Source organism: Phocoena phocoena, chromosome 13 (assembly GCF_963924675.1).
Source record: "Phocoena phocoena chromosome 13, mPhoPho1.1, whole genome shotgun sequence".
Classification (NCBI taxonomy): Eukaryota; Metazoa; Chordata; class Mammalia; order Artiodactyla; family Phocoenidae; genus Phocoena; species Phocoena phocoena.
The window spans coordinates 9,891,175-9,904,253 of NC_089231.1; positions in this window are offsets into that span (position 1 = coordinate 9,891,175).

A 13,079-nucleotide genomic window follows, 5' to 3' on the forward strand; every position below is an offset into this window, starting at 1 on the left:
CTTTCATATGTCCATTGGTTGTTTGGGTTTACTCTTTGTCAAGAACCTCTTTAAGACTTTAGACAATTTTGGTTTGTTTTCTTATTTTTAAAGCATGGAAGTTCCTTATGTATTTTGTATATAAATCTTGTGTCAGTTTAAGGGTTGTAAATAACCTACCTGGACTTTCTGTCTAGTGTTTTCATATTCTTTATGGTGACATTTCATAAATATTAAATTTTAATTTCAGTGCAGTTTATCATTCTTTTTTGCACTTTTTTTTTTTTTCTTTTGCGGTACGAGGGCCTCTCACTGCTGTGGCCTCTCCCATTGCAGAGCACAGGCTCTGGACGCGCAGGCTCAGCGGCCATGGCTCACGGGCCCAGCCACTCCGCGGCATGTGGGATCCTCCCGGACCGGGGCATGAACCCGTGTCCCCTGCATCGGCAGGCGGACTCTTAACCACTGCGCCACCAGGGAAGCCCTCTTTTTTGCACTTTTTTGTGTCTTGTGTAAAAAGCATTTCACTAATCTATTCAGTAATACTGTCTTTGAAAAGTTTTAGTTTTATTTTCATATTTAGATCTCCATCACTGATTGACTTTTTATGTGTGATGTAAGGTAGGAATTCAATTTTATAGCCCCTACTTCATAGGGGCTTTTGGCTTTTCAGCCAAAACTGGATGCCTAAAATGACAAAATACTACAAGGAAAGTGTCTTGTAGTTTTCTGGCAGTTGCCCAGAATATAATATTGGAAGTAAGACTCAAAAATATATTTTATGAAGAGCCAATGAAGCGATAGTTTTTCAGATGTTATTCTAGTGGCCTGAAAGACATGATGCAGTTTCAAAAAAAAGAAAAACACTAAGGTGCATTCGGGGAGTAATTTACCAACTGATGCATCAGTTTGGGAAGACGGCAAAAAAAAAAAAAAAATTTTAGTTCCCTGTAAGGGAACTAGAGGTCACTCAGTACAAGTATTTTCTTTTAGTGTCCTGTTATAAAAATTAAGAATGCATTTTGTTAACACATACGTATTCTTATATAGTACAGATATAATCCATATTACATAAAATTAATGTTCAGACTTCTAAGTATTTTACATGTCAGCCTACATGACAGAAGCCAATCTGTGTCCTACAACTTCTGAATTTATGTCAATGCCTTCTTTAAATTTTAAGCAGTTTGGGATTGATATATTTCTTTCAGTTTCATTTGTCACAAAGACTTTCAGTATGAATTTGATTATATTATGAAATTTCTTTCTACTTAAAAGAAATGACTAATTCTGTACCACTTAATGAATTTTGCCTTGAATTTTATTTGCACTTGCCTGATGTAATTTGCCTATAATGTTACTCTGCTATTTACTGTCAAAACAGGCATGTCTCTTGAAACTTGCATGACATAGGATTTTCTACTTGACTCAATCAGTTTCTTCCTTTGTTGTTTGATGAAAAGGTTTCATTTTATTTACAACGATTATTATAACTTAAATATTTGGCTTAGTTCTATTTCTGTCACCTACAATTTATTTTTTTATGTTTCTTTTGTTTCTTCCTTTGATGAACACCCTATCTTTCCATCATTTGTTAGTTTGTTTTTTCTCCCTCAGTGTCTTGGAGGATATATATTTTGTGTTAAATTCTACTTGTGGCTATCTTTTATTTTTTCAAAGTGATTCATTTTCATTATTTATTATCAGATTCAAGTGTAACTCCCACAATCCTTCAAACGTAAACGTCCTATCATTTCTCTACCTTATCATCATTTCAAACTTGAAATCTTGATTGCTGTTTTGAAATATTATTTGAACGAAAGTAAAATGTAATTTTTCAGAAAAATTCTGACATTTCATTCAAGTTAGAAATCCTATGTTCCCCAAATAAAATTTAAAAATAAAATAAAATAAAATATACAATCCTTACACAGGTACATGATATTAAGACAGAAAAAGACTGAAACAGTAGGTCACTTTATATTAAAAAAAAAAAAAGAAATCCTATGTTCCCAAAGTTATTTTCAATTACATCTATTTTAACTGATTCAAAGCCCACAGTATATATGCTTTAAGTATTTTTAAAAGGATGAACACACTGATGGTGTATTTTCTGATCCCTTTTATATCTAAGTCCTTACAATCATAAAACCTGCATTTATCTTCACATAAGAATAATTTATTGGCTGTTTAAAATTTTTCTTAGGTAATATTTTTCATGGAAATTTGAGAATATTTAAATTTTTGTATTAACTGATTTTTTTATTGTCTAACTTCCTACTCAATATCTATTGACTTCTTTCTCCCCAGTTTTGTTCAGAGACAATTTTCTAATTGAAGTTATTTGCTTTTCGTATGTTAGTCTGAGTTTCAGCAGGAAACAAGCAGCACTCACAAAAACAGTGATTAAAGAAACGAAGGAACTGTTTACAAAGGTGTGGGCTGGGTTAGGAGAAACGAGTGGGAGATGCCAAAAGGGGCAAGAGAGGAGGGGGATTGCCCCGTAACCCTGTGAGAGCAGAAGCCATAGGAGAGGACCACCTGACATGGGCTGGGGCCTCTGCAGGCTGGTCTCATCACTGCCAGACTGTAGCCCCGCAGGGAAGTAAGTACTCCCAACACTCTCAGTCTCCTGCTGCTACTGGACACTGCCCCACCCAGCAGACGCCAAAAGACAAGGGAGCTGGCTGGTGTGGTCAGTGGGCACAGCAATCAGCAGTCAGTGGGCACGTATGTTAACAAATCAGACCTAAGGGGAAATGTGAAAAATGTCTGTGTAAGTACTTTCCTTTGTGGATAAATGGTACCAATTCTCCTTTTTAACTCTCCCCCCTTCCCTCTTCTTCCCATCTGGAAAGCAGATGTGAACCAAAAGTCCTGGCAAGAACAAAAAGCAACTGCACCAGCCTTGGGTTGCCTACATTTGAATACTTTTTTAATAAGAAAACAAACCAACTGGAATTTTATAGTTAATATTCCTTGCTAGTCTTCATCTCCAGTATATGACACTTTTCCTAACCACATGTTTTTTTTCTTTGAAATCACTCTTCTCATTTCCACTCCTATATGATTTCCTATTTTAATTCTGGATAATGATAATAGGTGATTGGCTGACCTTTTCCTTTACAGCCTCCAAACTTGAAACTATCCTAGCTATGGATTAAATTAATCCTCCCAAAACACCACTTCCACCATCATATTCCCCTGACAATATCCCAGTAATGACTCTTAACCTACAGAATTAATTACAATGTGTTCCAAGGGCATGTACTACTTGGCTCTGATTACCCGTTGGATCTTATCTCTTCCTAAGGGTATATATTTTGACAAAGCCATTTTAATGCCAAGCACATTTCTGACATACTCACTTTGATGTTGCTATTATAATGAGGAGAAAATTTGCTTTTCCTGGAAAATAAACCACCATATTTACATTCCTTTCTCTCCTTGTAAGTTACCAATTAAGGAGTGAAATAGACACTGTCACCCCATTAAATCCCTCAGCATTAAACACTAACCTACCCCGTCTCCTGTAGGGAAATAATTTTTGATATGGCTCCGTGAAGTGTTAAAATGCTGAAATGAACCCATGCCTATGCTTAAATGCAATAGCGCTAAGCTCACTGCAAGCAGAAACATTAACGCCTCATTCCTCCAGCTCCATTTCTGTTTCTCAAGGTTGCTTTGGCTATTAGAGGTCTTTTGTGTTTCCATACAAATTGTGAAATTTTTTGTTCTAGTTCTGTGAAAAATGCCATTCGTAGTTTGATAGGGATTGCAATGAATCTGTATATTACTTTGGGTAGCATAATTATTTTCACAATGTTGATTCTTCCAATCCAAGAACATGGTATATCTCTCCATCGGTTTGTATCATCTTTAATTTCTTTCACCAGTGTCTTATAGTTTTTTGCATACAGGTCTTTTGTCTCCTTAGGTAGGTTTATTCCTAGGTATTTTATTCTTTTTGTTGCAATGGTAAATGGGAGTGTTTCCTTAATTTCTCTTTCAGATTTTTCATCATTAATGTATAGGAATGCAAGAGATTTCTGTGCATTAATTTTGTATCCTGCTACTTTACAAACTTCAATGATTAGCTCTAGCAGTTTTCTGGTAGCATCGTTAGGATTCTCTATGTATAGTATCACGTCATCTGCAAACAGTGAGAGTTTACTTCTTTTCCGATTTGGATTCTTTTTCTTCTCTGATTGCTGTGGCTAAAACTTCCAAAACTGTGTTGAATAATACTGGTGAGAGTGGGCAAACTTGTCTTGTTTCTGATCTTAGTGGAAATGCTTTCAGTTGTTCACGATTGACGACGATGTTGTCTGTGGGTTTCTCATATACGGCCTTTATTATACTGAGGTAAGTTCCCTCTATGCCTACTTTCAGGATGGTTTTTATCATAAGTTGGTGTTGAATTTTGTTGAAAGTTTTTCTGCAGTTGTTGTGTTGATCATATGGTTTTTATTCTTCAATTTGTTAATATGGTGTATCACATTGATTGCTTGGTGTATATTGAAGAATCCTTGCATTCCTGGGATAAACCCCACTTGACCATGGTGTATGATCCTTTAACATGCTGTTGGATTCTGTTTGCTAGTATTTTGTTGAGGATATTTGCATCTATGTTCATCGGTGATATTGCCTTTTTTTGTGACATCTTTGTCTGGTTTTGGTATCAGGGTGATGGTGGCCTCACAGAATGAGTTTGGGAGTGTTCCTCCCTCTGCTATATTTTGGAAGAGTTTGAGAAGGATAGATGTTAGCTCTTCTCTCAATGTTTGATAGAATTCACCTGTGAAGCCATCTGGTCCTGGGCTTTTGTTTCCTGAAAGATTATAATCACAGTTTCAATTTCAGTGCTTGTGATTGGTCTGTTCATATTTTCTTTTTCTTCCTGGTTCAGTCTCAGATGGTTGTGCATTTCTAAGAATTTGTCCATTTCTTCCAGGTTGTCCATTTTATTGGCATAGAGTTGCTTGTAGTAATCTCTCATGATCCTTTGTATTTCTGCAGTGTCAGTTGTTACTTCTCCGTTTTCATTTTTAATTCTATTGAGTCTTCTCCCTTTTTTTCTTGATGAGTCTGGCTAATGGTTTATCAATTTTGTTTATCTTCTCAAAGAACCAGCATTTAGGGCTTCCCTGGTGGCACAGTGGTTGAGAGTCTGCCTGCCGATGCTGGGGACACGGGTTTGTGCCCCGGTCTGGGAAGATCCCACATACCGCGGAGCGGCTGAGCCTGCGCGTCCGGAGCCTGTGCTCCGCAACAGTGAGAGGCCCGCGTACCGCGAAAAAAAAAAAAAAAAAAAAAAAGAACCAGCATTTAGTTTTATTGATCTTTGCTATCATTTCCTTCTTTTTCATTTATTTCTGATCTGATCTTTATGATTTCTTTCCTTCTGCTAACTTTGGGGTTTTCTTGTTCTTCTTTCTCTATTTGCTTTAGGTGCAAGGTTAGGTTGTTTATTTGAGATGTTTCTTATTTCTTGATGTAGGATTGTATTGCTATAAACTTCCCTCTTAGAACTGCTTTTGCTGAATCCCAGAGGTTTTGGGTCATCGTGCTTTCATTATTATTTGTTTCTAGGTATTTTTTGATTTCCTCTTTGATTTCTTCAGTGATCTCTTGGTTATTTAGTAGTGCATTCTTTAGCTTCCATGTGTTTGTATTTTTTACAGATTTTTTCTTGTAATCGGTATCAAGTCTCATAGCGTTGTGGTCATAAGTCACTTGACACGATTTCAGTTTTCTTAAATTTACCAAGGCTTCATGTGACCCAAGATATGATCTATCCAGGAGAATGTTCCATGAGCACTTGAGAAGAAAGTGTATTCTGTTGTTTTTGGATGGAATGTCCTATAAATATCAGTTAAGTCCATCTTGTTTAATGTATCATTTAAAGCTTGTGTTTCCTTATTTATTTTCATTTTGGATGATCTGTCCATTGGTGAAAGTGGGGTGATAAAGTCCCCTACTATGAATGTGTTACTGTCAATTTCCCCTTTTATGGCTGTTAGTATTTGCCTTATGTATTGAGGTGCTCCTATGCTGGGTGCATAAATATTTACAATTGTTATATCTTCTTCTTGGATTGATCCCTTGATCATTATGTAGTGTCCTTCTTTGTCTCTTGTAACATTATTTATTTTAAAATCTATTTTGTCTTCTATGAGATTTGGTACTCCAGCTTTCTTTTGACTTGCATTTGCATGGAATATCTTTTTCCATCCCCTCACTTTCGGTCTGTACGTATCCCTAGGTCTGAAGTGTGTCTCTTATAAACTGCATATATGGGTCTTGTTTTTGTACCCATTCCGCCAATCTATGTCATTTGGTTGGAGCATTTAATCCATTTACATTCATGGTAATTATCAATATGTATGTTCCTATTACCATTTTCTTAAATGTTTTGGGTTTGTTATTGTTGGTCTTTTCCTTCTCCTGTGTTTCCTGCATAAAGAAGTTCCTTTAGCATTTGTTGTAAAGCTGGTTTGGTGGTGCTGAATTCTCTTAGCTTTTGCTTATCTGTAAAGGTTTTAATTTCTCCGTCGAATCTGAATGAGATCCTTGCTGGGTAGAGTAATCTTGGTTGTAGGTTTTTCCCTTTTATCACTTTAAATATGTCCCACCACTCCCTTTGGCTTGCAGAGTTTCTGCTGAGAGATCAGCTGTTTACCTTATGGGAATTCTCTTGTATGTTATTTGTTGCTTTTCCCTTGGTGCTTTTAATACTTTTTCTTTGTATTTAATTTTTGATTGTTCGATTAATATGTGTTTTGGCATGTTTCTCTTGGATTTATCCTGTATCGGACTCTCTGCACTTCGTGGACTTGATTGACTATTTCCTTTCCCATATTAGGGACGTTTTCAACAATAATCTCTTCAAATATTTTCTCAGACCCTTTCTTCTTCTCTTCTTCTTCTGGAACCACTATAATTCGAATGTTGGTGCGTTTAATGTTTTCCCAGAAGTCTCTGAGACTGTCCTCAATTGTTTTCATTCTTCTTTCTTTATTCTACTCTGCAGTAGTTATTTCCACTATTTTATCTTCCAGGTCACTTACCCGTTCTTCTGCCTCAGTTATTCTGCTATTGTTTCCTTCTAGAGAATATTTAATTTCATTTTTTGTGTTGTTCATCATTGTTTGCGCTTTAGTTCTTCTAGGTCCTTGTTAAACGTTTCTTGTATTTTCTCCATTCTATTTCCAAGATTTTGGGTATCTTTACTATCATTACTCTGAATTCTTTTTTATGTAGACTGCCTATTTCCTCTTCATTTATTTGCTCCTTCATCTGCTGTGTATTTCTCTGTCTTTTCATTTTGCTTAACTTACTGCATTTGTGGCCTCCTTTTCACAGGCTGCAGGTTTGTAGCTCCCGTTGTTTTTGGTGTCTGCCCTCAGTGGCTAAAGTCAGTGGGTTGTGTAGGCTTCCACCAGGAGGTGGAGGGTACTGGTGCCTGTGTTCTGGTGGATGAGGCTGGATCTTGTCTTTCTGGTGGGCAGGACCACGTCTGGTGGTGTGTTCTGGGGTGTCTGTGAACTTATTATGATTTTAGGCAGCCACTCGGCTAATGGGTGGGGCTGTGTTCCTGTCTTGCTAGTTGTTTGGCATGGGGTGTCCAGCTCTGTAGCTTGCTGGTCATTGAGTGGAGCTGGGTCATCGCGTTGAGATGGAGATCTCTTGGATAGCTTTCGCCATTTGATATTATGTGGGGCCAGGAGGTCTCTGCTGGACCTATGTTCTAAACTCAGCTCTCTCACCTAAGAGGCTCAGGCCTGACACTCAGCCGGAGGACCAAGACCCTGTCAGCCACATGGCTCAGAAGAAACGGGAGAAAATAATAGAAGGAAAGAAAAAGTATATATATAATAAAGTTATTAAAATAAAAAATAAAACAAAATATTATTTAAAATAAAGGAATTAAAAAAAGAAAGAAAGAAGAGAGCAAACAAACCAATGAACAAATCCATCAATGATAACAAGTGCTGAAAACTATACTAAAATGAAACTCCAAAAACAAAAAAACCGACAGACAGGACCCTAGGACAATTGGTAAAAGTAAAGCTATGCAGACAAAATCACACAAAGCAGCATACACATACACACTCACAAAAAGAGAAAAAGGAAAAAATATATATATATATATATTAAAAAAAAAGGAAGAGAGCAACCAAATCAGTAAACAAATCTACCAATGATAAGAAGCTCTAAATACTAAACTAAGATAAACATAAAACTAGAAACAAATTAGATACAGAAAGCAAACCCCAAGTCTACAGTTGGTCCCAAAGTCCACCGCCTCGATTTTGGGATGATTCGTTGTCTATTCAGGTATTCCACAGATGCAGGGTATGTCAAGTTGTAGAGATTTAATCTGCTGCTCCTGAGGATGCTGGGAGAGATTTCCCTTTCTCTTCTTTGTTCCCACAGCTCCTGGGGTTCAGCTTTGGATTTGGCCCCGCCTCTGCATGTAGGTCACCTGAGGGCGTCTGTTCTTTGCTCAGACAGGATGGGGTTAAAGGAGCCGCTGATTCAGGCGCTCTGGCTCACTCAGGCCAGGGGGAGGGAGAGGTAACGGAATGCAGGGCGAGCCTGCGGCAGCAGAGACCAGTGTGACGTTGCACCAGCCTGAGGTACGCTGTATGTTCCCCCAGGGAAGTTGTCCCTGTATCACGGGACCTGGCAGTGGCGGTCTACGCAGGCTCCTGGGAGGGGTGGTGTGGATAGTGACCTGTGCTCCCACACAGGCTTCTTGGTGACTGCAGCAGCAGCCTTAGCATTTCATGCCCGTCTCTGGTGTGTACACGAATAGTCACGGCTCGCGCCCGTCTCTGGAGCTCATTTAGGCAGTGCTCTGAATCCCCTCTCCTCGTGCACCACGAAACCATGGTCTCTCGCCTCTTAGGCAGGTTCAGACATTTTCCTGGACTCCCTCCCAGCTAGCTGTGGCGCACTAGCCCCCTTCAGGCTGTGTTCACTCAGCCAACCCCCGTCCTCTCCCTGGGATACGACCTCTGAAGCCTGAGCCTCAGCTCCCAGCCCCGACCCACCCCAGTGGATGAGCAGACAATCCTCTCGGGCTGGTGAGTGCTGGTCACCACCGACCCTCTGTGTAGGAATCTCTCCGCTTTGCCCTCTGCACCCCTGTTGCTGCGCCCTCCTCCGTGGCTCTGAAGCTTCCCCCCCACCCACCCCCAGGCTCCACCAGTGAAGGGGCTTCCTAGTGTGTGGACACTTTTCCTCCTTCACAGCTCCCTCTCTGAGATGCAGGTCCTGTCCCTATTCTTTTGTCTCTGTTTATTTTTTTTTCTTTTTCCCTACCCAGGTACGTGGGAAGTTTCTTACCTTTTGGGAGGTCTGAGGTCTTCTGCCAGCGTTCAGCAGGTGCTCTGTAGGAGTTGTTCCACAGGTAGATGTATTTTTGATGTATTTGTGGGGAGGAAAGCGATCTCCACATCTTACTCCTCCATCATCTTGAAGGTCCCCCTGTAATAATAATTTTGAATTGAGTACTGTGTTGACAAAAAGCTAATTTTACATCAAGTTGATTGAGTGATGGGTAATAAAAGGTTGGAAGAATTTCCTTTCTAAAACATAGTTGAGAACTTTATTTTTTTCATGGAGAAAATTTCAAAGGAATTATTCTATTAAAATATTAAACTTTGTTAAAGTGGAAATATATATAGTTTCTAAATGGAATCATTTCCCTTACTCTATAAATATATGTATAAGAAGTTATAAGTGCTTGGGATATATTAGTCATCAGCCAAAGATTTCTACCTTCATTCTAGAGGGGTAAAAAATAAGCAATAGGCCCAGTAAATAAATTATGTTGTATGTTAGAAGGTGATGAAGAACAAGGTTCAAGTGTTCAAAAGTAAGGGTATGGAATTTGCCTCAAATTTAAATAAAGAATGTCATACTGATATCGTGCAGTGACAGCATCAGTTGTTTTCAACATACATTAATGATTGTCACTAATGAATGAGGAAGAAAAACAGATACATATTTTTTCCATTTAATATTCAGGAATTAAAAAAAAAAAAGCTGAGTTTAAATTATGTCTAAACTAGCTGAGTATGACATGGTCTTACTTTAAGAGGGAATTCTGTCCTAAAGAAGGAAGGGTCCAGTCAGGATGAGCCTTAAAAGACACCGTTGTTTCTGGGTGAACCTGGTAAATACTGGACTGATAGTCAGGGAAGGTTTACTTTAAACTCCTCTCTTTCACTAATATTTTTACATAAGCTAGTCCCACAAGGCAAAATAATCCCTCCCATGAGGTGCAGAAATTTAGAAGTTATAATATCTCAACCGGAAAAGATCTTAAAAATGACTAATCCTGAGGCTCGGAAGATTAAACGTCTTGTCAGCCATCACATCTTCTCAGACTCACTCTCTCTAATAAATACTCTCCAAGAGGGAAATAAGAGGGTGAAGAAAAGAGATGCTCCTTCCTCTTCCTTCTTCTATTTCCTCTGTCCATCCTGTTCTTTCTGTTTTGACTTTTACTCCTTCCTGTTCATCATCTGCCCATTTCACCTCAATCCTTTGTCTCCTTAATGTTCTCTCTTCTGATAATTTCTCAAAATTAGCATTTTATATTTGCCTTCTCTTCTCTTTACTTAATCCTCAAAAATTGAAGGAGTAAGAAGAATGGGAGGAGGGAGGAACCCAGACATAATTTAATGTTCTAGTGCTGGGAAAGGTAGTAGGTTTCAGATGTTCATCTTATTAATTTTAAGAATGAAAGAAAGAAAGAAAGAGGGAGGGAGGGAGGGAGGGTGGAAGGGAAGGAAGGGATGAAGGAAGGGGCCATGAATGGACTAATAATATTGGTGTGTTATGAAACAAGAATTATCATTAATTAATTATCATTAATAACATGCATCCAAGGGTATTTTAGAAGATGGGGGAGGAGAAGGACAATGTAAAATAAGAGGAGAAGGAGACCAGTCTACTGAAATACCAGAGTGATTTTATCTTAGGAAGAAGGCAGCAACACCATTATATCAATATTGGGTGATCAATAAAAGATCTGAAGTTCAATAGGAAATTCAACGTGGTTAAAACTAAAGAAGTCTGGATGATTAACCTTGAAAATTGTTACTGTTTTCTCCTGTTGGTATGCAGATCTCGTGAGCAGTTATAGGAAATAGATATGGGGTTTCAGAAAGCAGTTGCATACATTTTAAAAACTTTCAAAGTCTCTTTGCCAACTGAATCGAAGAGCTTTAATCATTTTTCTTAACTGCAATATGGAACAAAATAATTCTGTCAAATGAAATGACTCTAACACCATTTCTGCTTAATTGCCATAAAACCCAGTAGTCTGGACTTACTGAAGTCTTGATTGTTTTCAATGTTTCTTTAAATTATAAATTTAGTATTTGCATTAACCATCAATGAATTTGATATATTATTAAATCTACTCCAGAGTATCCAAATATTTTGTGTCTTGGCAATTATTTTCAGAATTTTCATCAAGCAGTCATGTTCCCCTTACTCCACAGAAAATACAAACTGAAACAATATCTATCAGTTTATTTTGCACCATTGATCATCAGCAGTTTAATGCAGATGGTGGGTGACAGGAAAGGTGTCAGCTTTCAGTGGAGCACAGACACAGATGTTCTCCATGGCAGGTCTAGACAGCTGCTTGGACCATATGGCATGTGTAATGTTATCAAGGATGAGAAAAGACACCATATGTAATAAGACCTAATGGAATACTCACGGCATTGACCATGAGAGTTTTCTCTCATGGTCAAAATACGCCAACCGAAATCTAGAATTATATACCTTTAGAAAAAATAGCTCCTGGCAAACTACTGAACCCTGGAAGAGTCAGGGATTTTTGACCATAGAACACACTCCAAAGTTTTAAATATATTACTGAGTTTCATTAAAGGACAAAATAAATTGCAAATCATGTGAAAGATTTTTAAAGGCATTTTGCGTAGAAGAAAATGAGACACAATTTCTTTTACATTTCTTTAACCTCTGTTTTATAGGTAATTGTGATGCAGTTGATGGTCCCTAAGCCCTTATATCCAAGCTGCGCATATTCCCATGAAGCCCTACAGTGAATGTCACAATTCAACTTATAACATGTATTGATGGGCATGAATGTATAATTGATGCCGTTAAAATGGTGATCATTCTATTCCTCCAAAGCTCTTTCCTGTTATAAAGCATGTAGAAGGATATTATTATAGTTTATCAGCAATCATTTTCCACTTTAAAAGTTTAACACTGTCTAGAGGAAACTTCATGTAGAACCAGTAACAATGAAATCTTTCCACAAGGATAACTAAATTTTCTTTCATTAAAATTGCTTTTTTTTTCACACATAAAAGTAATGATCAGCAAACTATACCAGGAGACAACTTTGGCATACTTTAAAACAGCATCTAAAAAAAAAAAAAAAAAAAAAAAAAAACAGCATCTACTATTTAAGCATTTAAACTATCAAATTTGATAGGAAGTAATTAAACAAATTTCATTTCCCAGTGACATTCTGAATCTCCATAAAAGTGAAACTTGTGGGCTCTTCCTTGTGATGACTTTTTTTCCCCTACAGAAACACATTTTAAAAGTTTATTGTAAGGTCAGAGGCAAGATTTTGTTTGGTAAGTCAGTACCCCGCATGGATAACTATTACCAGAGAGTATAAGACATTCATTTTAGGACAAACAGTTGACTTCTTTGAAGAGTCTTGTGTCAATCACGCAGGCTCCAGACACGGCCTTTTTCTCTGATGGGTAACAAGACTGGATAGGTAACTAGAAGCCAAGGGATCACCATTTATTACAGACAACATCTCTGATATGTGATGCAGAATCAGATCAGGTCCACGGAGCACTCTGTCTATGAGTCTTAATATACTAACAATTTTTAGAAAAACAAGTTCTTCCCTTTCCTTTTAAATGCTTAACGTCCCATGGTCATTACTATGGATTAAATTGATAGTCTTAGAAATCTGTTCTACCAGTTATTATTTATTTCACCCCAAACGTTTTTATCCCTTTGGACTCCTTGTGAGGGTGCTGGAGTGGTCTAACTACTAACTCCACGAAACAATGATTCTT